The 26,839-nt window shown below is 48.5% G+C and overlaps 1 protein-coding gene across 1 annotated transcript in view; it reads left to right on the top strand.

The window, feature by feature from the left end:
* Window positions 1-26,839, top strand: part of LOC138566897 (prolactin-releasing peptide receptor-like) — a 215,745-nt gene that overhangs the window by 147,169 nt on the left and 41,737 nt on the right. The gene's annotated exons all lie outside the window — the stretch shown is intronic.

The raw sequence follows: 26,839 nt of genomic DNA, 5'->3' as shown, positions 1-26,839 counted from the left end.
CATGTGGCCCTGAGTGAACTATATATGGCCCCTAAGGCCAAGGATGAGCACAACAAGATTGCCAGGGTAGCGGCATATTTATATTTACATATGGGAGCTATGCAGGACAAATGTGCTGAAGGCCAAGATCTGGCGAGTAGGCAACTGCTGGCATTACAGAAGGCCCAATCTGATCTAGACTCTTCTGAGCAGAGGCTGCACAGAAGCCAGGAGTCCGAAAATGAGAGTAGACAGTACATCATTAAAATAAAGAAGGATATGGATATCCTGCAATAGGAAAAGACGGACCAGGATACCAGAATTCTGGCTTTGCAGAAGGAGCACCAAGACAGTCTGGACTCCTTACTGCAGAGGCAGAAAAAGCTGGAGCAACAGATCAATTTCAACAGGGCATGCACAGAGCAGGTAGCCACCCTGCAAATCCAACTAGACAGAGAGAAAGAAGAAAGCAATAAATTGATTTTGAAAGACCTGGATACCCAGGCAGAGTTTGATGAAGAACACCAGAAAGCTGGTGCCTTCCAAAGGCAAAGGGACGACCTGGCGGCACAGATGCAGACTCTTAGTCAGGAAAGGGATACCTTAGGCCAGGAAGTCTGCCACTTAAAAAGGAAAATGGAAGAAAATCACCTGGCCCTCCAGGGACTGGGTGACCTCCAAAAAGAACACCAGAACTTGTTAGAGCACACCAGGAGGGTGGAGGATGCTCTGGCAAGAAAGGAACAGGCCAATAGGGACACAGCTCAGGAGGTAACCCTCCTGCAGCAGAGACTGGCCCAGTACTCCAGGACCAATCAGGAGGCACAGAGAGAAAATGAGGCTCTCTGTCAGCACAATGATAGGCTCCGGCAACAGGTAGCGATGCAGGAGAGACTGATAGAGTCTAGTAAGGCCTTAACTGAGGAACTGAAAGCGCAGGCTCTTGCATTGCAACAGGGAGCAGGGGCGGATAGAGACCAGGTTCGCTGGGAGAGGGAGACTCCTGAGCATAACCTCAGGAGCCCTAGTACCAGAGGCCTTCATATCTCTCAGTCCCTGGACTCTGCCAACCCCATGTCCCCTGGCGCACATGAGCACCGGGCCACAGGGATGGCAGATTACTATCCAACCAGAAGTATGGGGCTCATAGGCCAGTACCTCCCAGGAATGGAGGGGTGGGCATCCGGGTATGGGCACCCAAGCACAGTGCAATTTAGTGGGGAACCCCAGGAGAGTAGGCCCTTTAAGGGCATCCTGAAAACTTCTGCCCAGTTAGGTCAGTGGGGGGTACCCATCAAATCCTGGCAGTAAGGAGGAATCTGAAGACTCCTCTGAACGGCGCAGGACACATGAGACCAGGTCCCCACATTCTGCCAGCCATTCCCAGGCTCGCAGAATCCGGGAAAACCTGGAAGATCAGACAGGAACTTCTGGGAGCAGTGCCTCTGAGTCAGAGGATGAATGGACCAGGGTTACCCGAACCAAAAAGGCCAATAAGGCAAAAAGGGCCTTGCTTAAGGACCCATTGAAGCAAATAAAGGCAATAAGGAGTGTTATCACGCCTTATCATAAGAACGCCAAGTATTCTGTTTGGGAGCACTTAGAGTTGTTTGAGCAAATGATGGAGACTTTTCATTTGAAGGACAGCCAAAGCTGTATTCAATATGTAAAGTGGACCTTCTCACCAGAGTACTCCAGTTTCTTTGCGGGGCTGGAGGACCAGAATCATTCAAGGTGGTCCACATACAGGGCGGCCATCTTGAAAAAATATTCTGTGCACAGAAATCCCCAAGAGGCTCGCAAGGCAGCCTACAATTTGCAATGTGGGGAGGATCAGGCCCCACAAGAGTTTGTGCAAGAATTAAAGCGTGCTTGTGCGCAGACCACCAGAAGGGTGCGCACAGACAGCAAAGAGTTTGTCAATACATTTTTCCATGCTCTCCCTAAATATATAATGACCCAGCTCGTGAGAGATTTTCATGAGAAAAGATCTTTAGACTGGGCCATTGAACAGGCTACCCGGATCTATGAGGTGCAGAAGCCTATCGGAAATAAAAATAACGTGCCGAAAAACCCCAAAACCAACAGCACCCCTGCTGCTGCCAAGGTGGCAGAGGTAAAGGTTGCCCCCGTTTTAGATTTGGAGATGGGGGGGCCTAAAAACCTGCCTGCACCAAATAATTCACAGCCCAGAAGGCCCTCGGGCCAGTCACAGACAGGGAGTCGAGGAGGTAGTCCCACAAATGGGGTCCCCCGCTCCCCTGACTATGTAAGTCCCCGCTATAAGGGAAACCAACCAATCCTGGGTTATATGTGGACTCCTCCAGCCCAAGGGGGGGGATCCGGCCAAGCACCTAACCCAGAGAACTTCCCTCCCAACTTCCCACAGGAGGGCAGAAATTCTCCAAATCCTGGGCATAACTTTTTCCCCAGGTATCCACCCAATATCCAGCCCCAAAATCATCCATCCTTCTTTCCCCAATTCCCTGAGCCCAGACAACCTAATCCGGGAGAGGGGAGGCCAAGGGTGGAGGGGTACCAAAATCTTCCCAACCAGGGGTACTACCAGAGAAGGGATAGCTACCCTTCCCGGGATCAGCCCAGGGGAGAAAATAGAGCCCCGTATCAGCCTGAGCGGGTTTCACAACTTGAGCGCCAGGTCCAAAATATGGCACGAGATCTGGGTCACATACTGAGGGCTCAACAGAACCCTCAGATGAGCATGCCACCACAGAATGCCCCAAACTCGGGACCTGGTGCTCCAGAACAATGACGGGGGCAGCACCCCGATAACCCACCGGTTCCCAGGGAGGAGGCACAAGGGGAAGGGGGGTGTAAAGCCTTGGAAGAAGCTTCCTTCCCAACTTGTAAACAGCCCCTGGAAAACCAGGAACCAGAAACAAAACCTCCTGCCCCTGAAAGCCTGCCTCCCAAGGAGCAGAGGGGGGGTAGGAGAAACAAAGGACCCAAAAAGACCCACTTTGTGGAGGAGGTACAGGTCTTCCAATTTGAGGGAGAGGGATCCTCAGAAGGTCCTGGGAAAAGGATCTTCTCATTCAGAGATGGGGGAACTCCTCCCAAAGAAAAATGGGTCCCAAGGGATTCCAATCCAGACTGGGGAGATATGGAGACTGAGCGACCGCCGCCCATCATCTCATCCTGGAACCCACAATACCGAAATCCCCTGGTTCAAACCCATCCTGGTGACTGCCTCCAAAAAGGGGGGGGGGGCGGCCCAGAACCGGAACCAGGGGAACCCACAATGGCTCTGATCTCCAGTTGCCAACTTTTTCGTTCAGATTCCCAAGACTCTCCACAGAATTCTGCCCAAATCTCTTCTCTAGCAATGTCCAAAACCAGAAAGTTAGCCCACCAGTTGTCCAAAAATGTGCATTATCTGTGCCCCCTTGAGGAGAAGGAGGGAAGATACTATGCCACGGTACAAGTACAGGGGCAGGTTACAATTTTGGCACTGGTGGACACTGGATCCCAAGCTACCCTTCTGTCCAAAAGGGCCTTTGAGGAACTAAATGCAGGAAGGGGGGAGAATTACCGAATTCCTCTCACCTCTCTGCCTGGACAACTGCAGAACTTTGACGGGAAGGTAATTCCCGTTGAGGGGACTGCAGACCAGGACATTAAAATTGGGTGACACAAGGTGAAACACCCGGTCATAGTAGTGACTCCAGAGGGCACCCCTTGTTTACTAGGGAATGACCTCCTGAGAAGGTTGTCACCCCTAATAGATTGCGTAAACAAGGTCCTCTGGACCCAGACTAGCCGACCAATAAAATTAAAACAGAGTGTCAACCATGTTAGTTTAAACGGCACCTGCCAAATGGTTGAACAAAAATCTGACCAAGTAGAATTTCACTTCCAGAACAACCAAATTCCAGACGTGACAGTAATAGCAGTAGGGCAACAGACTGGTGATGGGGATTCCTCTCTATTTCTGAAAATCAACCTTCCTTCCAGTTTAAGGTGGTATTCCACACTGGAAGGAAACACCCTGAAATTCTTTACTAATCCACAATCAGAAACTCCCACTCCTATAGTCCAGAAAGATGTGAAATCAGCTCAGAGCCTGGCTGATATTCAGCAAATTGGAGAGCAGTTGTTCATCCCTGTCCAGTTAAATTATGGGAAGGACTCTGTTCTCGCTCGAGTGTGTGTGAACAATGGTAAGAGCTTCATCAGCGAAGCCATGTTCCGCCAACTCCCAAAAGATCCAGCCATTCCCACATTCAAACTGATAGACAAATGGGAAATGGACCTGGAAGCACCTAATTCCAAACATCTCCTGCCAAGCAGGTGTATGCTCAAAATCTCCATTGGCAACAAGAGCATAGTCCATAATTGTTGGGTCGTGCGAGACGTCACTGCCGCCTTTAACTTAGGCAGTGACATTCTCAATCGCTTTGCCATTAGTTTGGACTTAATAAACTTCAAAGCTTGGTCCCGATTAGCGGATAATCCCATGGGCTTTGATGATCCAGAAAAAGCATTTAGGTCAGCTCAATTGCCACCTTATGCAGTTGAAATTCAGATCAAAGAGGAAGTCACCATCCCAGGAAGGACCCGACAATTCTCCCTGGAAGTGAAAGTTAAAAGAGGACAACATTTGAAAAACCCTGAGGCTTACATACATCTAAACGCTTCTCTCCAACAGCAAGGGTTGGGGGTTAACTCAACTCCATTAGTCAACATAGAACATGACACCATTCTAATAGAGGTGGATAACAGCGACTTAAAGAGTATTACTCTAGCCGCAGGCACCATTATTGGAATGGCGGTTGATGACCGACATTTTTCCATTGATTTAGGAAATGAACTGTTAGGACCAATCCCCAAGGACTGTTTTGACAGTGACAGTGATGACAATACAACACCAGACAGGATTTTTACCCGGCATGGGGGGAACTTCCTGGTGTACACTTCCTGCCCCTATGGTAAGGAAGATGTGACTTGTGACTTCAGGAGGGATGAGGTGATTTTCCAGGTCCATGAGGGTTGCCTTTCCCACCTGAGGCCTCGAGTCCAAATCAGCACTCTGACCAGGGACTTCTCCACCCAGCTGGAGGAGGCCGCTGAGATAGCCAGACCAGAAGTCTTTCCAGGCTTCAGGCAGATGGTGGAAGAGAGAGTCAACCTAGCTGATGCCTGTGTGACTCTGGAACAAAAGCAAAAGTTGAAACAAGTTTTCTTGGATTTCCAAGATCTCTTTGCGGTAGACTCATATGACTGTGGCCGCACCGTCATCCACACAACAACAATTCCCACGGACCCTGGAATGACACCAGTGTTTGTGAAGCAATATCGTTTGCCTCTCGCCTCCATGGAGTCACTTACTGAAATAATTAAGAACCTTGAGTCCCGGGGACTAATACGTCCAGTACACAGCACCTTCAATAATCCGGTGCTGGGAATATTGAAACCAAACGGCCAGTGGAGACTCTGCGCCGACCTTAGGGAGCTCAACAAACGGGTCCATACTTCCCGATGGCCTCTGCCCTACATTGACCAAGGCCTGGCCCAGATTCAAGGGTTACAAGTATTCACTGCAATAGACCTGACCAATGGATACTGGACCGTGCCTGTCAGTAGGGAGGACCAATACAAACTGGCTTTTACCTTTGGGGGCCAGCAGTACACCTGGACCCGGACTCCCTTCGGATACCTCAAATCCGGCAATTAATTCAACATTTTCCTACATAAGGCCATGCCCGACCTGGGTGCAAGGGGTAACCTGGCTTATGTAGATGATGTCCTCATCAAAAGTTCATCTGTGGAGGAACACATAGCGGAGATCCGTTATGTTCTGACCCAGTTGAGGGCCGCCGGAGCAAAACTTTCCTTTCAGAAAGCACAGTGGTGTAGAACCCGTGTTAATTTCTTGGGGCATGAGATTACTCCTCAGGGTCTCTGTCCCCAAGAAAAGAAAGTGGAAGCACTCCAGAAACTGAAATACCCCACAACTCTGCAAGAACTAAGGAGCCTCCTTGGACTGACTAATTACAGCAGAAAGTTCATTGAAGGCTACTCAGAGATCACTAGACCCCTGATTCATCTCTTGAAGGGAGGGTCAAGTGGGAATGGGGTCCAGAACAAGCCGAGGCAGTAAGACAACTCAAAAGAAGCCTCTCACAAGCGCCTTGCCTAGCTTACCCTGTCAGAAACAAGGAGTTCTTCCTGGAGACGGGGTTCTCCAATACGTGCGTGACGGCAGTATTATACCAAAAGCATGACAAGGTCAATAAAGTAATCTCCTATGCGAGCAAAACTTTATCCTCTGTGGAGGAAAAATTCAACGATTGTGAGAAGGCACTCCTGGCAACGTTGTGGGCATTGAAGAATTACCGCCCGTTTATCCATGGGGAACACATCATAGTGGAGACTCCACACCAGCCGCTGCAATATCTCCAAAGTGACAGAATCCGGGCCGGAAATGTGAGTAATTCCCGAATTACTTCCTGGATTCTGTCAATGCAAGGCTTTCCTGTGGAGGTCAGATATGGCCAAAACAAGAAGAGTCCCCTCGCGCAAGGTCTGGCTGACTTGCATGATTGTGTCAGAGAAAACTGTCTCGAGGACGAAACTCTAAAAATCAAGGACAACATGTAGGCATACCTTAATTCCCCACACAAAGTCTTTGAAGAAGACAAGTGTGAGGGAATGCCCACTGTCTATGTGGATGGATGCTCTTACCATGTTGACAACGACGGGGAGAAAGAACTGGTGGCTGGCGTAGGGAATGCATGGGTGAAGGAGTTCCCAGAACCCTCCGCTGGATACAAAATTGGTCCCCGAAGTAGTCAGGTGGCAGAATTGATGGCTGTGCATCAGGCCATGCTCACTGCTGTCCAGCATCAACTCCACGAACTGGTCATAATCACAGATTCGGATTATTTACGGAACGGGTTCGTGGAGCACCTGGTCAACTGGAAAACCAGAGGCATGTTATGCGCTAATAACAAACCCCTGAAACATGGGAAGTTAATCCAAAACATTGATGATCTGGTCACCTCGAATGGGATGACCATTTACTGGAAGAAGATCAAGGGTCATTCCAAAGTAGAGGGACCAGACAAAACTGGAAATGACTTAGCTGATCAGCTGGCCAAAACCGGGGCCATCCAAGGGGATCTAATCGAAATAGAGTCCCTGTTGGGGGAAATCCAGGTCACCGCTATCACTAGGTCCCAGACAAGTGCTCACAATGATCTTTCAACTGCACAATGGAGTAAGGAGACCCCTGATGCTGATTTAATTACAGCTCAGAAGGGGGATCCAATTATAGGTAAGTTTTACCAACACCTTGAGGACCCTGAGAACTTTCCCCTGACGGATACCGATTACATTGGGAAAGAGGACCTAAGAGTGTTGATGAAATGTCCAAAAATGTTCCGAATCCAAGACGGTTTGTTGGTAAGGAAATCCCAAGCTGGCCATGATCAGTGGGTGGTTCCTACCTCATTCCGGAGCCTGATGTTAAGTCACACCCATGATGCGGCCACCGCCAGTCATAGGGGGTTTCACACAACACTGGAAATCTTAAGAGAGGTTGCATACTGGCCACACATGGGGCAGGACCTCGACCAATACTTGAAGGGGTGTCTTGTGTGCGCACAATTTCAGCCATCATCCCTCACACACCGTGCACCTCTCCAAAAGAGGGGGATGACACTGCCATGGTCAGATTTGCAAATCGACTTTGTAGGCCCTGTGATTCGCTCGTCTAGAGGAAACAAGTACATGTTGACTGATACATGCTTGTTTACCAAGTGGGTGGAATCTCTCCCAGCCCCAAACTGCAAGGCAGAAACAGCAGCTGCCCTGATGATTAACCACATCTTTTCCCGTTTTGGTCTACCTCAAAGGATTGAGTCAGACAGGGGTAGCCACTTCACCAGTGAAGTAATGACAAAGATGTGGGAGATACTGGGGGTCAAAAGAAAGCTACATATTGCTTACCGGCCACCTTCTTCTGGAGCAGTGGAGAGATATAACCGAACCATTGTGAGCATCTTAAAAAAGTTTGTGGCAGATTCTGGGCCAAGTTGGGATATCCGATTACCTCTGGTCCTAATGGCCATCAGATCTACCCCTTCATCTGCAACCAAAATGTCGCCATTTGAGTTGATGACTGGACGCAAGATGGTGCTTCCCCAGCATTTACTCTACAGAACCCAAGAGCAAACATTGATAAATGCCTCCACAACTCATGAGTATGTGGAGAATTTAAGGAAACACCTTCAGCATGCTTTTGCCTATGCTCAGCGGAATCTAGAAAGATCAGCCGAGAGCATGAAGTCCCACTATGATTTAAAAACTACCCGAAAGGAATATAAGGTGCGTGATCGGGTCTATCTATACAACTTCCAAAGAAACCAGGCAAGACAGTGCAAATTTTTGCCTACATGGAAGGGACCCTTTGAGATTATAGACAAGATCTCCCCTCCGGCCTACAAGATCCGCATCCCCAAAGGCGGTTTGGCAGAGGGGGAAGACAAGTGGGTCCACATAAACCAGTTGAAGTGTTGCCATCCCAGGCACACTTTGCAGCAACTGGAGGAGTCCTCTGCAATCCCAGAGGGTACCGCTCCAGAGTAATTCAATTCCAACCCTAAATTATCCTACATATAGCCTATTAAATTCTGTGTTTCTCAAGTTTATGTGTTCCTGTCTCTTAATTTAAAAAAATGTGCATGTTCATATCTGTTGAGTTCTAAAATATATATTCCACCCCACTATATCAATGGTGGGGGAGAAATGTCCATGAATAGGTATTGCCGCTTTTCCTTTGTCGTCCTAGGAGAAAGAAAACCTGGAGACTGGCCAAGTAGGACGATCCGGAGACCGGGAGCAGAGACCCAAGGGGCCCGGGGTACCGCCCAATCCTCCCATCAGGACCAGCAATGAGAACTGATTGATCGACTGGAGGGAGGAAAAGATGCTGAACTGTGCCATTTGCAGAATTGGAAGAAGATTATGCGGACATACCAGTGCGTGGGTCAAAACCTTCTGTGCACCCGACTCCCCATTGACTCAAATTCAAAGTGCAGTCGCGTGGGGGGGGCGTTGTTGGGTGTCCTGACCCACGTTTGAGCTATCATGCTGCAACATTTGGTGCTGTGGGCTTAGAAAATCCAAGATGGCCAAAAAACCCAAAGGTGCGCCAGAATATGATATCTGCGCAGTTGGCACGAGACCACTCCAAAGATACAACCTTCTTGTGGGGAATTCATTTTCTTAATCCCAAAAATGGTTGCATTACCAGTACTCACCACTATCAGAAAGCCAGCGTTTTAAAACCACCAGACTTTTGTGTAAAACTGAACAAATGAAACAAAACCAGACCAAGGAAAGACTTTCTAAGAGGTGGATACAATGTAAAACTATATTCTGAAATGACTTGAAGGAAGTAATTATTTAATGTACATGTAAAAATTGTCACTTTTACTCACTCTCCTTGTGCGACTCCCACACCGGATCCCAGAGCGACCCGCTCCGCTGCCCCACCCAGGGCGGTGTGCTGTCCGAGATCCGAGTAAGCACCGCTCTTGTCTCGTGGGGTGAGTGGCCCTGGCTTGATGTTCTTCATGCCCACTACGCAGCGGCGGCCCTATCCCTTGCCCGCCTGGAACTTGGAGGCCTGCTTCCTCCCCTCTCCCTCAGCCACCTGAGAGCTGACCGCCTCGGCCACGGTGACGGAGACGGTCGATCCATCCGGCCGTTAGACCTACTACTGCTACTGATCCGGCGCCTTGATTCTCTCCGCCTGCCCTCAACGACTCATACCGAGTGCCATCGACCCATCGACTACGCATAGGGTTGCCCCCCTACAACTGCGACACTGGTCTTTTGTACCTCATGTAGGAGCCTGATCTCCAGCTGGGTTCCTCTTCTCAGCCTCCTTGATCCTGCGGGGGTTGACATACCCGCTCCTCGGTCTGGCGTGGGGTTATCCCTACACCGGCGACATGTCGACACGGACCGGCAAGAAGCAATCCTCCATCAACATGTTCGCAAAACCCTCGATCCCCCCCGGGGGGAAGACATCATCACAGGACACTTTGCCCACACCGGAATCACCCGATTCCCAGAAGATGTTGGAGTTTATCCGTGAGGGGTTCACCACTATTCATAGCAAGCTGGACGATCTGAACGGCACGATATCTTCCATCAAAGCGCACATGGAGAGAACCGATGGTCGGGTGACCGAAATTGAGCAGTGGGTGAGCACTGCCGAGGACGGCCTCGGTTCCCTCCGTGCGGAGGTCTCCACACTATCCGCCCGAGTTGCCGAAGTGGAGAAAAAGAACGAGGACCTGGAGTCTCGCTCGAGGCGCAACAACCTCCGCATTGTTGGGGTGCCGGAAGACGGTATACAGGAGCCTATGGAGGACTACGTGGAGAGTATGCTGCTTCAGCTCCTCGATTCCCCGAAACTCTCCCCGCAGTTTGCGATCGAGCGGGCCCATCGCTCCCTCATGGCGAAACCCAAACCTGGTGCGCCTCCACGCCCGATAATTGCCAGGGTCTTAAACTTTCGGGACCGAGACACTCTCCTTAGAGCGGCAAGGGCCAAGGGAGACCTTTTCCTAGGCGGGGCCAGGGTCCATCTTTATCCAGATTTTTCGATAGCGGTCCAGCGGGAACGTAAGACCTTCCTGGCAGTGAAGAGGAGGCTACGCGACCTACAGGTGAAATATTCTATGTTATATCCTGCTAAGCTACGCGTTGAACACGCAAACCGCGTTTACTTTTTTACGCTGCCCGAGGAGGCCTCCAGGTTCATAGATGAACGCTTTCCCGGCTGAAGTACTATGCCAGCAGATGCCATCACCGGCACACCATAGTCTAAGACATCTGTTCAGCGGATACCTTTCTATCCTATTTCAGTACTCATCTGGTCCGTCGGCACTCTGTCATTACCTAATGTGGATCCGACGAGAACACTTGGCTGCACCGATAACTAATTCAGTTGCTATCTTTGTTGTTCTTTGCTTAGGACATTGTTCTTATACTATATAGTCGGCTTACCCCGACAGATTGATTTGTATTATGCTTGCCATGTTTGCCCCTTCCCCCACGGGACCTCTCTTGAACGGGTATCGCTATTAGCATCGCTATTAGTATCGGGCAAGTACTGTTATCCGTCTATCGCCTCAAGGTTCGGAGCATTACCGCCAGGCCACTTCGCAGGCCCCCCAGGCGTTGATGCCACTGTTCTGGTTGTTGTTGTTGGGTTATAGGGTGATCATCCCTCCGTTTGGGGGAGGAATGTGGGAGGGGGAGGGGGGTATGGGGTTTCATGTTAAAAAAAGCTTGGTGTTCACAGGGGGGGTTGAGTCCGATATACTACGACCCCATTGGCGATACAGACTTGCCCGCACGGGGCATCGACCATGGGGTGCATACTTCCATCCACCCGTATTCTTTGATGGCTACTACGGGAGGGCTTAGTGAGGACCCTTTGACGTTTATGAGCTGGAATGTGAGGGGGCTAGGAAACCACAAGAAGATGAGACTACTACAACTTCAGGCCGAACGTCACGGGGCTAAAGTCCTGTTCCTTCAGGAAACGCATGCATGCATTGAATTTTGTGACAAATTCGCTAAAGCGTGGGGCCCACAAAGATACTTTACTACATACTCCACCCAGAGCCGCGGAGTCATGACCCTCATCCACAGGAGCCTTAGATTTGTCCCCACTACTACGCTAATCGATCCCCAGGGCAGGTACGTTCTTCTTCATGGTACTCTACAAAACAGGGAAATTATCCTACTCAATATATATGGCCCTAACATTGACGACCCCGACTTTTATACACATCTCATAAATCTCCTAGTAGGCTTCCCCCTGATCCCGATACTCTGGGGAGGTGACTTTAACACGATATTTGACGTGGATCTTGATAGATCCGGCTCCAGACCTCGTCAACTCTCCAGAGCAGCATACACCGCACTTTCCTCGCTTCCTCGTCTATCCTTGTTTGATGCTTGGAGGTTCCTTTACCCCGACTCCCGCTCTTATTCTTTCTATTCCTCGGTCCATGATTCCTTCTCCCGGATTGACAGATGGCTGTTATCTGGCGATCTAATAAAGACCGTGACTGATATGGCGGTTCTCCCTAGGACTCTGTCGGACCACTCCCCGGTGACTGTCACCCTGTCTTGGGGCCTGGACCGGGATCGGACCAGGCACTGGAGAATGAAACCGCTTTCTCTCCTCGACCCGGTCTTTTGTTCGGAGATGGGTTCGGCAATTGAGGAATTCTTTGAGATTAACACCAACTCTGTTCCCTCACATGCCACCCTATGGGAGTCCTTCAAGGTCTATATCAGAGGCATCGCTCTCTCCAAGGAGAATGGCATCCTCAAAACAATCCAGAGGGAAATCGCTGTAAGCGAGGCCACATTATCCAGACTGGAGGCCCAGTACGCTTTGGATCCGACCCCGGAAACCCTTGCGTTAATTGGCACGGAGTTGGACACCTTCCGTTCGCTCGCGGACCGCGAGCTAAGGTTTCTTGATAACCCCGGTCAGGCAAGAAGATACGGTGAGGGTGAACGCCCCAGCCGTCTTCTGGCTAGACTTCTCCGTCGGGAGTTCGGCGCCTCACCTATTTCCGGAATTGAGAGACCTGATGGAACCCTGGCCACCTCCCCTGGGGATGTCAATGCCGAATTCCTCTCCTTTTACCAATCTCTGTACGCTCTCTCCGACACGGCCACTACGGCCGAAATAGATGCTTATCTTGACAAACTCCCCCTCTCGGCCCTCTCTCCCGCCACTATCGGAGCCCTCGAGAGCCCCCTCACCCCTGAGGAGTTCTCGGAGGCCATAGATTCCCTATCTTCAGGCAAGTCCCCGGGTTCGGATGGTATACCTGTCGAGTTTTATAAACACTTTAAATCGCTCCTGCTCCCTCATCTGGCAGCACTATGGGAGGAGTCTGTGGAGGCAGGTCAGTTCCCCCCCTCACTCTGCGAAGCCACCATCACAGTCCTGCTAAAACCTAATAAACCCTCTACTCAATGCGGTTCTTATCGACCGCTCTCATTGATCAACTGTGATGTTAAGATCTACGCCAAGTCACTCGCTCTGCGGCTTATCCCCTTCATGCCACACATAATTCATCCAGACCAGTCGGGATTCATCCCGAACCGCTCCACCTCCTTGAATTTGAGACGTCTTTTCAGCATTATAAGTAGAGTGAGCCCTGACATACATGCGGTGACCGCGGCCCTCGATATGCAAAAGGCCTTCGATTCGGTCTCATGGAACTACCTCTGGCGGGTACTTGACAAATGCAAATTTGGCCCCACATTTGTCACCTGGGTTAAGCTGCTCTACTCCAGCCCGGTGGCCAGGGTCCGCACCGAGGGCCGCTGCTCCCCTCTCTTCCACATTGCCAGGGGCACTAGACAGGGTTGTCCCTTCTCACCCTTAATCTTCGCTGTAGCGATGGAGCCGTTCGCTGACATGCTGCGCCAGAACCATTCCCATAGGGGCCTGCGCACAGCTGGTTCCTCAGATATAGTCTCTCTATATGCTGATGACGCTCTCCTCTATATCCGTTCCCCCAAGGTCAATCTGGCCCCTATACTGGCAGATGTCGCCCTATTTGGTCGTATCTCTGGTCTCACAGTGAATTGTTCCAAATCAACCCTCTTCCCGCTCACTCCCAGCACACTTCCACCTCCCGACACCATGGGATTCACATGGGCTCAAACCAAATTTACTTACTTAGGTGTCGTGGTGTCCAGGCACACCGAACGGGTCCTGGAGGAAAACTATCAGTCATACCTAGTCAACCTTGCAGTAAAAATACAGGGCTGGGACAAACTTCCGATTTCACTGGTGGGCAGGATAGGGGTTCTGAAGATGGTGGTACTCCCACAACTACTATATAGATTTGCCAATATTCCTCAGTGGCCGGGAACAGACTACTTCCAAACGCTGACTCGTACCCTAAACTCTTTCCTTTGGCACTCCGGTGCAGTCCGCCTTAAACTCAAGACTCTTTCCGCTCCCATGGAAGCTGGTGGCTTTGGTGCACCAGACTTTCTTAGGTACTGGCTAGCAGCACAACTCCAACATACTGCGCATTGGTTCACTACCATAGACCCCCCCCCCATGTTAGGCTTGAGAGATTATCAGTCAGCGACCGCGACATTCGATCTCTTGTAATCACACCTATGCCTATGATATTAGATTCCATGGACCCAGCGACATGCACATCTCTGGCCTTGTCCAAATCGTGGCGGATACTGGGCATCGCTCACCCCTTCCATGGTAATCTCCCAATCTGGAATTTTCTTCCTGAAGTCCCACGGGTCCCTCCCTCCGTAGTTCGTTCCTGGGCCGAGGCGGGGTATGAACTGTTACGTGACCTATTTGAACAAGGCATCTTCATCGAGTGGCCTGACCTCCCGGCTTCTCTCAGGCAGAGACCTTCTGTCTGGCTTCAATATTCCTCACTCCGTAGAGTACTCAAGCACAAGTACACATGCTTCCCAGCGCTGCCTCCCGACGAACCTGCAATTACTGAACTAACCTCTCCCGCCCCCTTGAGGGGCAAAATCTCGAGATTATACACCCTTCTTCAATCCAGATTGCCCCCCACATTTTCCAAACTACGGCGCTCGTGGGAGATCGATCTTGGACTTGAGGTGACTGATGAGCGCTGGGCTCATAAGTGCGCACGCACCCGGGATGTCTCCTTCAACTCCCGATTTAAATTAATTCAATTCAAGGTGCTCCACAGGTACCACTACACTCCGGCCAGACTACATCATATTTTTAACGACTCCTCCCCCAGGTGCCCTAGGTGTGCATGTGAGAATGCTGACTATCTCCACATGTTGTGGTCTTGCCCCCGACTTGCTCAATTCTGGACCTCAGTGTGCTCTACTATGTCCTCTATCCTTGAATTCCACATTTCCCCATCCCCAATGACATGTTTGTTCCATGACTTCCCCGACCTCCACCGTGACTCCAGAAAACTTGCCGGCCTCTGCATGCTACTTGCTGTGCGCACAATTCTGCTTTGCTGGCTTAGGCCTTCCATCCCTACCCACGCACAATGGCTCAGGGCAGTGACGTGGGCCTCCGACACGGAGGAAGCCTGGGCGATACAACAACCCACCCGTTCCAGGCCCAGAGATATCTGGCTGCAGTTTCGCTTATTTATGTCTGCCACTGACTCTGATTCGGATTCCGTATCTCCTCCCCCCCTCACCTAGCCCACCCCCATGCTGACCTTGTGATCCCTTTTCTTTATTTTCCCTCATTTGTGTATGGTCCGACCCCCCATAGGTCCTCACATGTGTATGTATCGACCCCCCTTTTTTTTTCCTCCTGATACTTTGCTTATACAAACTGTGTGTACTCATATTATTTGACCGACTTTAATCTAGTATGCTTTATGTCTACTCACCTGTACCTGTGTTACCGAGCTGAAAAATAAAAGTTAAAAAAAAAAAAAAATTGTCAGTTTGATTCGAATGTAGAAAACTGGGAACAAAAAGTGACATTTAGCTGAAACCTGGCTTAATGAAACTGAATTCTGCCTGACAACTACCCCCGACAGGAGTTGATACTGGATCAACAGCTGTGTTCCCAGGCCTGACTGCCAGGCCTGGCTGCATCCTGAGGTCACATGGCCCTGTTGATTAGATTAGGGGTGGAGCAGCTGGGGACTACAGGGAGTTGAACAAAGGCCTGTCCTGGACTCAGGCAAATGTTATATTGGGGGGCCGTAAAGTGGCTTCCTCTTAGGGGAAACTGGGAGGGGCAGTGCCTCTGCTAGCAGCTGAGCTTGGGGGAAGTGGATAAACCAGTTATTTCACCCTGTGATGTGGGAAGCCACACCCCTTTTTGACCAGGGCATAATTTTAAAAAGATAGATAACTCAAAGTGCGGACTTGTCAGAATTATATAAGTAATATCATTATTTTTGTGATTTTTCTGTGAACATTTTGAGATGCGTTAGGACCCTGTGGTGTATTCTGGGGGATTACTAGCGGAAAATAGGGTCTCACTCCAAATGTCTGCATGTTAAAAATCTGACACTTCATCAATTAATGTCCATACTCCTTGCGCACATGTGTGTAAATTTGGGTAAATGTCCGATATTGCAAAACCAGTTAAAAAGCGCAAAATGTTGTCATTTTTGAATGCAAGCCCCCAGGAAGATCAGAGGCGGACAAGCATGGACCATAAGGAATATATAATGTGCACATGTAATTTCAACAAATTGTATATCTGGGAAGGATGTAATTGAATCAAATATAGATTTGTGGGCAAACTGACCAGGGGAGGATCCTCTGACCCATAAAACCTACAGCATCACTCTGACTCACATTTCCTTCCCCCAATCATGGGAGAGGGGAGAATTGGGCCAATGACAAGTAGAGAGGGGCAGGTTTAGCTAGGCCCAGGCACACACCCATTTTCAAAACACATAAAAAGAGACTGCTGGGACAGGTAGAGACATTCAAATCCAGTTGCTGCGGAGCGTTTTGCCGGACCACACAACATCCAGAAGATACCAGTTCCAGACTGACTCCAGCTACATACTCCAGAACCTAGAACTTATACTTTAGAACCTAAATCAGAGGCCTAAAACCACAAGCTGAGTTTTCTGCAGCAGGCCTCAAATCATTGCAAGCTACTCACAGCCGGGTGAGCTGCTTGAATCCCTTGCCAAGAACTTTTGCCAGGACCAGTGCAGAGATCTAGGAGCCGTGCAGAGACCGCTGTGAGCAGAACCAGAGAGCTGACCCAGATCACTGTGAAGTGCCGAGAACAGAACCGGAGTCCAGTCCAAAACATGAACAGATCCGTGGCGAGGCCTACTTCAAATTTATATTGTGAGTACCTAGCAGAACTGTGCAGAACCAATCTCTTAGTTAAAATAATCTAATCCAAACTATTTTAACCTAAGTAGAACAGCCTCCTAGAAATCGTGTCATCTGTCATTTGTAAAGCTGCACAACTGTCACCTGTCAATTCTGAAGCTGCAAGCTGTCACCTGTCATTTTGAGTTTACTTTAAATCCGAAAAACTACCTTTATTTAATCGTCCGTATCTCTGGAACCGTTTGGGATAGGAACCGACTTGTTACTCCTTATACTTTTGCCGTAATCACGATTCATGCACTCGCGAATTTTACCGCGATTTGCGATTTGGTTAAAAATCCAGCCACGTGTAACCATCAGCAGTCATTTCTTTCCTTGCTAAAAATTCATTTGCCTCTTAATCACCATCTCTGAATCATTGCTAAAGTGAGCCCGAACTCATCCCAAGTATCTCTCACTTACCCTGAACCTCCTAAAGGGAATTAAAAGCATTTTCAGCATATTTCTCACTTCATTGCCACCACATTCAAAGCACTTGGGCCTGTGTTTTAAAACTCATACCGGTTTTCTCTAAGCTTGCTGGGGGGGGAACTGAATTTCGTATTGTATTTGATTGCATTCCTGAGAACTGTGTGCTCCTCTTTTCATCTACTTCCATGTCTTACATTGCTTACATTGCATAGGGGAGGGGGGTGAATTGCCAGAGAAAAAGTGATTATATTATATTTTGCTAAAATCATCTCAAGTATTTCTGTACTGCATTTTATTCCTCATTGCTTTTCCCTTGAAATCATAAAAGTATTTTTGCTACTTGATCCATCCTATACTAACTCCTCATTGATTATAAAGAAGTGTGCTAGTGTCAGATTACCCATTGTTGATTAACATTATATTTATAAGGGCGATATCGATTATTAATTTATTATAAAAGCGTGGTATCTATATTTTGTCTTATTTCTCAAATAAACCTTTTAAACTTGCAAAACAGAACTACTTCTTGGCTCAGTGGGGTCAGGGGGATTCTAAGAGAGGGGTGTTATATAGGGGTAGTCATCCAGAACTCATGAACTGGACATAAAGATATATCAATAAGGGTTTCCATTCAGTATCCCAGACTAGGCATTGACTTATCTGTAGTGTTGAATTGAATCCTCTTACAATCCGATTCTTCACCTACTGGATTATTCGCTCAGTACCTTACCTGCAGGGAACCCATGGAATTGGATCCTGTCCACTACCTTCCAGAAACGACTCTACTTGGCGCTTTTTTCTATTGGGCCTGCTTTTTCCTCCAAGTCCTTCTTTCCTGGGAGTCAATCTGCCTGAGGGTATCCATTCACTCTAGTCAGAGTGGCTTCTGGGAGGGACAGGCCTTACCTCACTCAAAAGAGTCAACAGCTTCCAGACGAGGTAAAGTCTGTTGCTGACAAGAAGGTATATGTGCAGGTCATTCACCACATCCATGTTCTCATTGGGCTTTCAAGAATGATTGCAAACATGCAATCATTGTCTTGGGGGAGCATAGGCCCTCCTAAATCGAGCAAGCTAAAGGCAGAAGGTAGCACTTTGCAATAACTCAGTCTATTGCATTGGTGGGAAAGGGGCACTACAGCAAGAGCATGTCAAATATTTCACCTGTGAGAGCACAGTGTTTCATTTAACAAGCAGAAGTAATACATGTATAGTGTCAGTGGACAGAAGCCTGCAATGTCCAAACCAATATACCCCTCATGCAGCCAAAGACGTAACTGTTTTACTCATATTTAAGGCTCACATCAACTGATGATTAGCATCACCTTGTAGAACAAAATATCCTAGGGTGAAAGATGATTCTGATAGGCCAGAAGAAGGCATAGTAGGATTCAGACCCCTGATCTCAGAGGCTGGGGGATTGACAGCGCAGTGGGGTAATAGACCTAATGCAGCTATCCATGTGTAACCTACAGGCAACACATCCAGTTCCTGATGAGATACAAATACAGGATAGCTTGCATTGCTGGGACATGTTGTCACCTCACATCACCTTGAGAAGGCGCCCTGTTTGATTAAAAGAACAGGTAAATTATCAACACAGTCCCCTGTGCTTTACTTTTTCCTCGCAATTTTTGGGAGGACAGTTAGAAGCAGAGAGACAGCTTATGTATGAGGTGTACCGAAGCCAGAGTGCACAAAGCAAAGTCGCAACTGATAGTGGGCATACCAGCACTTGCATTGGTTATTGGGAGATCACTCAGGCCCATGTGCAGCCTGATTTTTTAAATTGTTCTCCGACCCACGAGTGGTGTCACACAAAAAGTGGGGGATTCTGCTAGGATACATGCTAATGGCCCACACAACCGTGCCAATTACGTATGGGCTGCATCATGCTCCGACTGGTCGGGACCACCATCCATGTGCAATGGGCAATGTGCATAATGCCCCTTTCCCTGCAGGGGCATGCAGCCCATTGCACTACAGAGTATGTGCTTTACTCAAACCTTACTCAAACCTTACATCTTTCAATTAGTGTGGAGACAAAGGGGCTGTGTCTATGCTGAGGTACCCAAATGTACCAGCCATCCCTGTTCTTGGCCGGCGATATTATACACAGTAATGATAACATAAGAAAACATGTTCCTGATGGCTCTGCCAATATATCCCCATGTACAAACCTTTCCAACATACAACATACACCTGTTGGCTTTGCCTTTATTGTGAGTAAACTCTCTGCCAGAATACATGATATTGCTGATTGCACAATTGCTTCTTCCCACCACCATGTAAGAAGACTCTTCTTACATGGTGGTGGGAAGAACCTTGCCCGTAATGCAGTGCCACAGAAAGGAATCGTCATGACCTTGCTGCCTGCACAAATGCCCCAGCCCTCATTTAATAGCACTCATGTTGAATTTGCCCTTAGAGCCGGTAGAAAAGCCACGCATCATCAAAACAAATCACCTGCTTGCTAGCTGGATGAAAAAACATCAGTTAAGAACACTCATCATGATAAATTTGCTCTTAACGCCAGTAAAACATTCTATGCCACAGTAAGAAAACATGTCCATGCTTGGCTGCACAAATGCCTCCCCTTCCCATGTAAGATTAGTGTAGAGGAGCAGCCGAATGCCTCTGCTGCAAGTCCCGCCCCCATTCTTCCTATATGTTGGAAAATGTCATGATGCCTACCCCCGGGCATCCAGACCAAGTCCATCAACCCCGGAAGCAGGCATCATGTTACCTGGAGCAAACCCAGCAACCCCTGTTAGGGGCTATCTGGGTACAGTTCTGGCGCCTATGGTGCCAGGCTCATATGGGACATTAGTCCTGGTGCCATAGGCGCCAGGCTCATATGTTAAAACTTACCTGATGCAGACCATGCTGCAAGGGATCCAAGCATCCAAGCCCATGTGAGGCTTGAAGGGACTATTTTATCTTAGAAACTATTTTGTTACTCGGGTGTGGTTGTGGAGGAATACTTACCTGGGACTACTTTGAAGGCTATTTAAACGACGCCCGAAGAGCAGCACATGCTTCGCGTTATTCTGCATCCAGCAGCGTAACGCTCACCGTGTCTGCAGTCAGCATCCAGCATCCTGCCCCGCCCGCCTCGAGTCCAGAGTGCCTAGAAAGAAGGGAAAGAAGAAGAAAGGTTAGAGCAAGAACTTTACTGGATTTCTTACCTGATTTCGGATTCAGCGCATCTTTGAACCAGAAACAGACTTCATTTTAAATGCATCGCATCGCCAGCAGCAGCGCCGCGCCATACTCACCGTTCCTCGCAGCATCTCTACGATCCAGTGCTGTCTCCTTCACCAGGTTGCCGCATTCCAGCACCTAAGGGGGACAAGAAAACAACAAGGTGAGCCAAGGGAACAAACAAGGACAATCTCTTGCCACCATATGCTTACCTGATTTTACCGCAGGAGGTATTATCCACCAGCACGCCAAATCTTCCTACGCTACACCTGCAACAAAAGAGAAAGCAGCGAGTTAAACCTTGGCATCATTTACCGGACAGTGATACAAAACACAGACTCTTACCTGAACGCTTTCAGCTGCCACAAGACAATCATCTTTTGGGTCTAAGCTGCAAAAGAAACAAGGAATTGGACAAGAGTGATTATTCAGACATTTTGAACTCTTTAGAACTATATACTTACGGCCTTTCACTCGGAGGTTTGGAGCCAAGATTTGTCCAGAACTCTTCCAATACCCTCAAGCCAGTGAAGTAACTGGCCATCAACGCGCCCCTGCATTCTTCGCAGGGTGGAGAGCTCATCATACAAAACTATAAGGTGAGCTTTGTGAAAGGGAATGTCAGAAGTGATAAGTGGGGACGCAGTGAGGTGTTACTACTCAAATCCACAGGTGGCTAATTTCCTTTCCCCGTCTTTAGGAGACTACTTCTATGGGTCAAGCAGACGAAGCTAGGTGGGCCAGTCCAGTCAGTCATCTCTGCACTACGCATCACGTTTGTGGAGACCGTGGCTGTCCAGTTCCGCTCGACACCCCTGTTGGATCCAGGTGAGCGTAACAGAAAACGGAAATCATGACATGCACGACACCAGTGATGGTGCCAATTCCACTGAGAGTCTTTGAGAAAAGGTATCCATTGAGAATACCCTATATGATGTACCCCGCAGAGATGACAATCTCTTGGAGGATTTCCCGAAGGAATATGAAGATGAGAGAAAATGAGGCTGGTGACGTCACAAGAAATGAGCGTGATGCACTGAGAAGAGTGGTCGACGAAGAAGATGCATAGACCTAATAGAATCTGATGACGAAGTAAAGAATCGAGTAAGCTTAGATAGGCGGAATGAAGATTGCATGTGTGAAGAGCACTGCAGAAAATGCAAACCGTTTTATAACTGTACAGATGCAGCAATGCAAGTAGACTAATTAATCATAAAGGCCAGTTATAGTTAGTGAATAGACTTCAGGTGCGGCCGTCATTATATAGAATCTGGACATCATTGTCACATATTTAGTAAGCTTAGACCTGTGAAGAAAGAAGGATCGGAAAGCTGTGTCACAGTAAGGAAGCAGGTGAAGATCAAGGAAAGGACTGAAATAGCTGTCTGGCCTGGTGTCAAAGGATGGAGCAGCCAAGAACTGGTTATCTATCCTTGAAGAACAGTGAAGGTGAGAAGCTGAATCAGCCCTTCTTAAGGTGCAAGAAAGAACACTATGAGTGCCAAGTTTATTAATTCAAGACAATTAAATGCTGCAAAACGGGCTAAAATACAGACTCCTGTCACGTGAGTCCAGGATGGAAATAAGAGTTGGGCATACAGACCTGAACTGCGATAAGAGCGTGCCTATACTCTCTTTAATTCTCAGGAGCAATGGTACTTTGCAAGGACAAGTTCAATGACAATCTGAATGGCAGGGGGCATGAGCGATGATGGATGTTGAGTTAATTGGGTGGGGAGACATGGTCAAGTCCACCCACTGGCCCCTGGGGTACCAGATTATGTGCTGCTAGTGAGCCGAATGTTCCAGAAGGGTACAAGCATGCCAACCAATAGTAGAGGGCCATATAATGAAGGGCCTTACAGTTTGATAACCAATGGTTTACGAGTATCTAGTAACTGATGAAGACGGCTTGTACTAGGGGTGGGTATAAGCTGTCCACCTGACTGTAGAGTCCTATTCAAAACCCGATCCCTTAAAGAAAGTATACTTCGATGTTCCCCTTAAACCAATCACAACCTCCCATAGGTTTTCTTAGTTTGCCATGTAGTGTAATGTCACGTATGATGAGTTTTTGCTATAAAAGAACTCTTTTTCATGAAATGCATTAAGATTATGCTGTGCTCCATCTGTTGACGTCCGTTGTAACACCCTGTTTTAGACAATTGAAAATAAAACAGCCGGGAGACACTTTTTGCCAACTTCCTGAGTCAGTCTTATTATTTGGTTTAAGAGTTATTCTACTTCCCATCCTGAGTATGACATGTTACTGATTTAAAGGGCCCCTTAAGGGTACATTGGCCTTGTTCTTAATGTGAGCAAACATATTATGCCACAGAATGTTAATGTCCATAATGCCTGCCCCATTGTATAATAAACACCCCACCCCAAACCCTACTCCATGAAATAACTCTCATCAAGTTGGCTTTGCCCAAAAATGGCACTAAAACATGTCATGTCACTGTAAGAATCCATGTGCTCCAATGCCTCCTGCCTGGTCCGCAGCCTTGGGCGTACACATACATAACCATTCACCTACCAGTCAGTCACACATACAGCTTCTCTCTCTTAATCATTAACACACACCCACACTACATTCTCCACACAAACACCCAGAACAGTTACACTGCATTCTCATTCTCACGAGCACTCACACCCATGCATACACACACACACCACTCACACTGAACTCTCATTTATACACACACTTACACAGAAACACCTTTGCAAGTATGCACACACGCATACACACATACAAACATACATAACCTTGCAACACACACACACATACACACACACACACACTCACTCACACACATACTTGCAATATCAGCTGCACCACTATCAGCTGCACCTCCTCAGAGGCATTCTCCCTTTCCTCACCTTCCCCCAGAAACTCAATGTCTCAAGAGCTCTGGCCATCTGTAGGCTGGACTACTGCAACAACCTTTTCCTCAATCTTGCTTCATCCTTCCTTCGCCCCCTTCAACTAACCCAGAATAGGACTGCAAGCCGAGGGATCACATCTCTCCAGCACTAAAATCTCCTGGTTGCTGCTAGGATCAAGTTCAAGACCCTAGGCATCATCCACAAGGCTTTCTGGGCCCTGCGACCCCGCTACATCCAACTCTCTCTCCCTAAATACCTCCCTGCTAGAGCCCTTCGGTCTTCTAGCTCCAACTCTTTGCAGGATTGACATCGCAGTGGGGTAATAGACCTAATGCAGCTATCCATGTGTAACCTACAGGCAACACATCCAGTTCCTGATGAGATACAAATACAGGATAGCTTGCATTGCTGGAACATGTTGTCACCTCACATCACCTTGAGAAGGCACCCTGTTTGATTCCAAGTACAGGTAAATTATCAACACAGTCCCCTGTGCTTTACTTTTTCCTCGCAATTTTTGGGAGGACAGTTAGAAGCAGAGAGACAGCTAATGTATGAGGTGTACCGAAGCCAGAGTGCACAAAGCAAAGTCGCAACTGATAGTGGGCAGTAGGCAGAGAGTGGGGGGTAGATCTCTCTCCTCCGCAGGAGCCTCTCTCTGGAATGGTCTTGCTGCCCCTCTCAGGATTGAGCCCAATCTCCATAAGTTCTGGAAGCTCCTCAATTCCTTCCCTTTCTCTTCTTCCATCCCTCTCACCCTCCCCTGCTAACGCCCCTGTCTGCCTCAGTGACTGGCTGCCTGGTTTCCCTCTGAGTCCTATAGGGCACCGGGCGGGCCCCCCCGCCCAGTCCACCCCACTTCCTCGCACTTAGCCTGTGGACCTCTTCATCTCTAATTCCCTCCGTCCTCCACACACCCTTTCAATTGCATCTCCACGTTAGCACTTCGCACTTTGCGCAAACCGGCACACCGCCTCTCCCTTGCACTTCTTGTTACTGCACTTGCACGAGCCGAAATTCACAAGGCCTGGTAGGACCGCTATAGTTTTCTTTTGCCCTTGTCCCCTCCCCACCTTTTTTTGTCTTGTGGCACCTTGAAACACCATATCCAGTGAAAAAAATAAAAAAAATATATATGTTTTGTTTTTCTCTTAACTGTTTCCTGCTTGTGACCAGCTCTGAGGGACTCACTGCTCCTCTCCAGGGAGGCTGCTGGATCCCGCGCTCCATGCAAACAGGCATCAGGAAGAGCTTCCTGATTCCTGGCATGTGCGGTGGAACTTGAGTGTCACCATCCCGTGTCACAACTCTAAAGTTAGAATGCTGATGGGGCCTCGCCCCAGGGCATAGGACAGCAGCCCACCACATTGTGGTGGATGTGGGGGCCCCTTCTACACTACTGAAAGTGAAGTTTGACAAAATATTGAGGCTCTCTCCACTCCTGAGTGCAAACCCCTCAATGTCTACTTGACATGTTACTTAACAGAGTTTATCGAGCAGCTTACCCAAAAGCTTTTCATGGCCCTCATCACCCTCATTGTCTGCATACGTGATGTTAAATATAACCACAGAGTAAAGTTTTTAGGATTAAACTGAAAAACATTTTGTTTTTTGCTGCTATTAACTTTTACAACAACACTTTAAGTGGGTGTACAGTGAATTCCCCAATTCCCATTAAACAAAGAAATGTCTGCAGCACTAATACTTGTTAGTATACAGAGATGGTTAGAGGCTGCACCAGAGCTAACCAGAACGCCTGGAAATACATCTCATAGCTCATGATACAACTAACATTGTGAGCATTCTGACTGAGTCTGGCTCGCGAATCCCCTGCCGCGCGCATCGCCTCAATCCTGCTGCCTACACTTCCCTATTTAATAGGATAGTTCATCTCCTTGTAAGATACCACATCACTGCGGCGCATGCTTCTTTAGGAGAGAATGTCTCCATGCATAACGATATTTCATTGTTGATTGATTTTACTAAATGAAACGAACAAATCGGGACAGTGGTACAAATGGACATAGGGCCTCATTACGAGTCCGGCGGTAACCGAGGTGGTAAAACCACCTGGTTACCGCCGGACTCGTATTACCATTCCGCCTCCGTGACTCCCGGAAATACCAGGGCATTACGACCCTGGTGTCCTGGGAATCCTGGAGGCGGAATGGTGTAAATCCCCATACCCATTGAGTCCTATAGGACTCAATGGGAATGGGGAAGTGGAAACACTGGCACCATCTCGTGATGGTGGTGGTGTTTCCACGTCCGCCTGCAGGCGGGCGATGTTAAACCCGCCAGGTCAGACCTGGCGGGAAGATCACCTCCCGCCTGCAGGACTCGGGATCAGGCGGTCTGGAATTAACAGTGGCGGCGGGTTTACCGCCACTGTTAATTCCGGACCGCCAGACCTGTAATGAGGCCCATAGACTCTTGGTTAGAGAGGAGCGTAGCCGGCTTCATCAGTTATCGAGTACAGAACGCATAAAGTGACATGTTACATCTTTTAACATTGGAATGACAACGTGCTGTACGGTGGCTGTACAGCCAGACAAAAACCGCCCAAGCAGCCCAGATTCTTCCAAACGTATCGGGGCACCCCCTGTCCCTGTAAATTCTTTCCTCCACAGCCAGACATCCATCCATATCCAATACCCACTTGGACACCTTGGGGGTTTCCCTTGCTCCCCAGTTCATGGCAATGTTACGTTTTGCGATTATCAAGGCGTTTCAAATAAATCGTTTTTCGTATCTGGAATACGTGGTGTCTCCCCAGGCCTCTGACAGCATTCACTTTGGGTCCAAAGGGACCGGTCCTAATATTACAGCAGACACTTTCTCAGACACCGTCCCCGTCATGCGCAGATAGTGTGATACAATTAGCCCTGCGCTGTGCGACATCGTAAACAGGTAGAGTCAGCTGACCGGCCCCAGCTAAACAAAGCTTCCCTCGTGTAGTACGTTCTGCACAGGATTTTCATTTGTACAAGTCTAAATCTGGATGACATAGCCACTTAGTATAAGGGCTTCTTGCCATTCTTCTGCTTCCAAGAAACCCGCGTTTGCTTCCCACTTGACTTAGAGACCCGTCAGCGGTCGTCTGGTGAAGCTGCATAGCGAGTGGTACACGGTCAGATAGCTTTCTCAGATAGTGGTTCAATTGTAACATTCGCTTCCACAGGGGACTGAAACGCCTTTGGAGCCACGATATTGTGCCCACATGGTGGTCCGGAACCCGACGTATTGGTATAGATCCCACTCTGTTAACTGGGAGCTCTGCAACACCTCCATAATGAGAGGATGTGCTCCTCCCCCAGTACATCCGCCATGACCCGAATGTTTTGCCGTACCATGGAGAAGGGAGTGTTAATTTACCAACTCAGTCAGGTCTCAGTTATGCCATAGTTGAGGTTTCTGGTTTTTGATG

The sequence above is a fragment of the Ambystoma mexicanum genome, chromosome 2p (genome assembly GCF_040938575.1).
Source record: "Ambystoma mexicanum isolate Mex_15411 chromosome 2p, UKY_AmexF1_1, whole genome shotgun sequence".
NCBI classification, from domain to species: domain Eukaryota; kingdom Metazoa; phylum Chordata; class Amphibia; order Caudata; family Ambystomatidae; genus Ambystoma; species Ambystoma mexicanum.
Note: the sequence above shows the minus strand (reverse complement) of the source record. Positions and strands in the feature narration are given on the sequence as shown.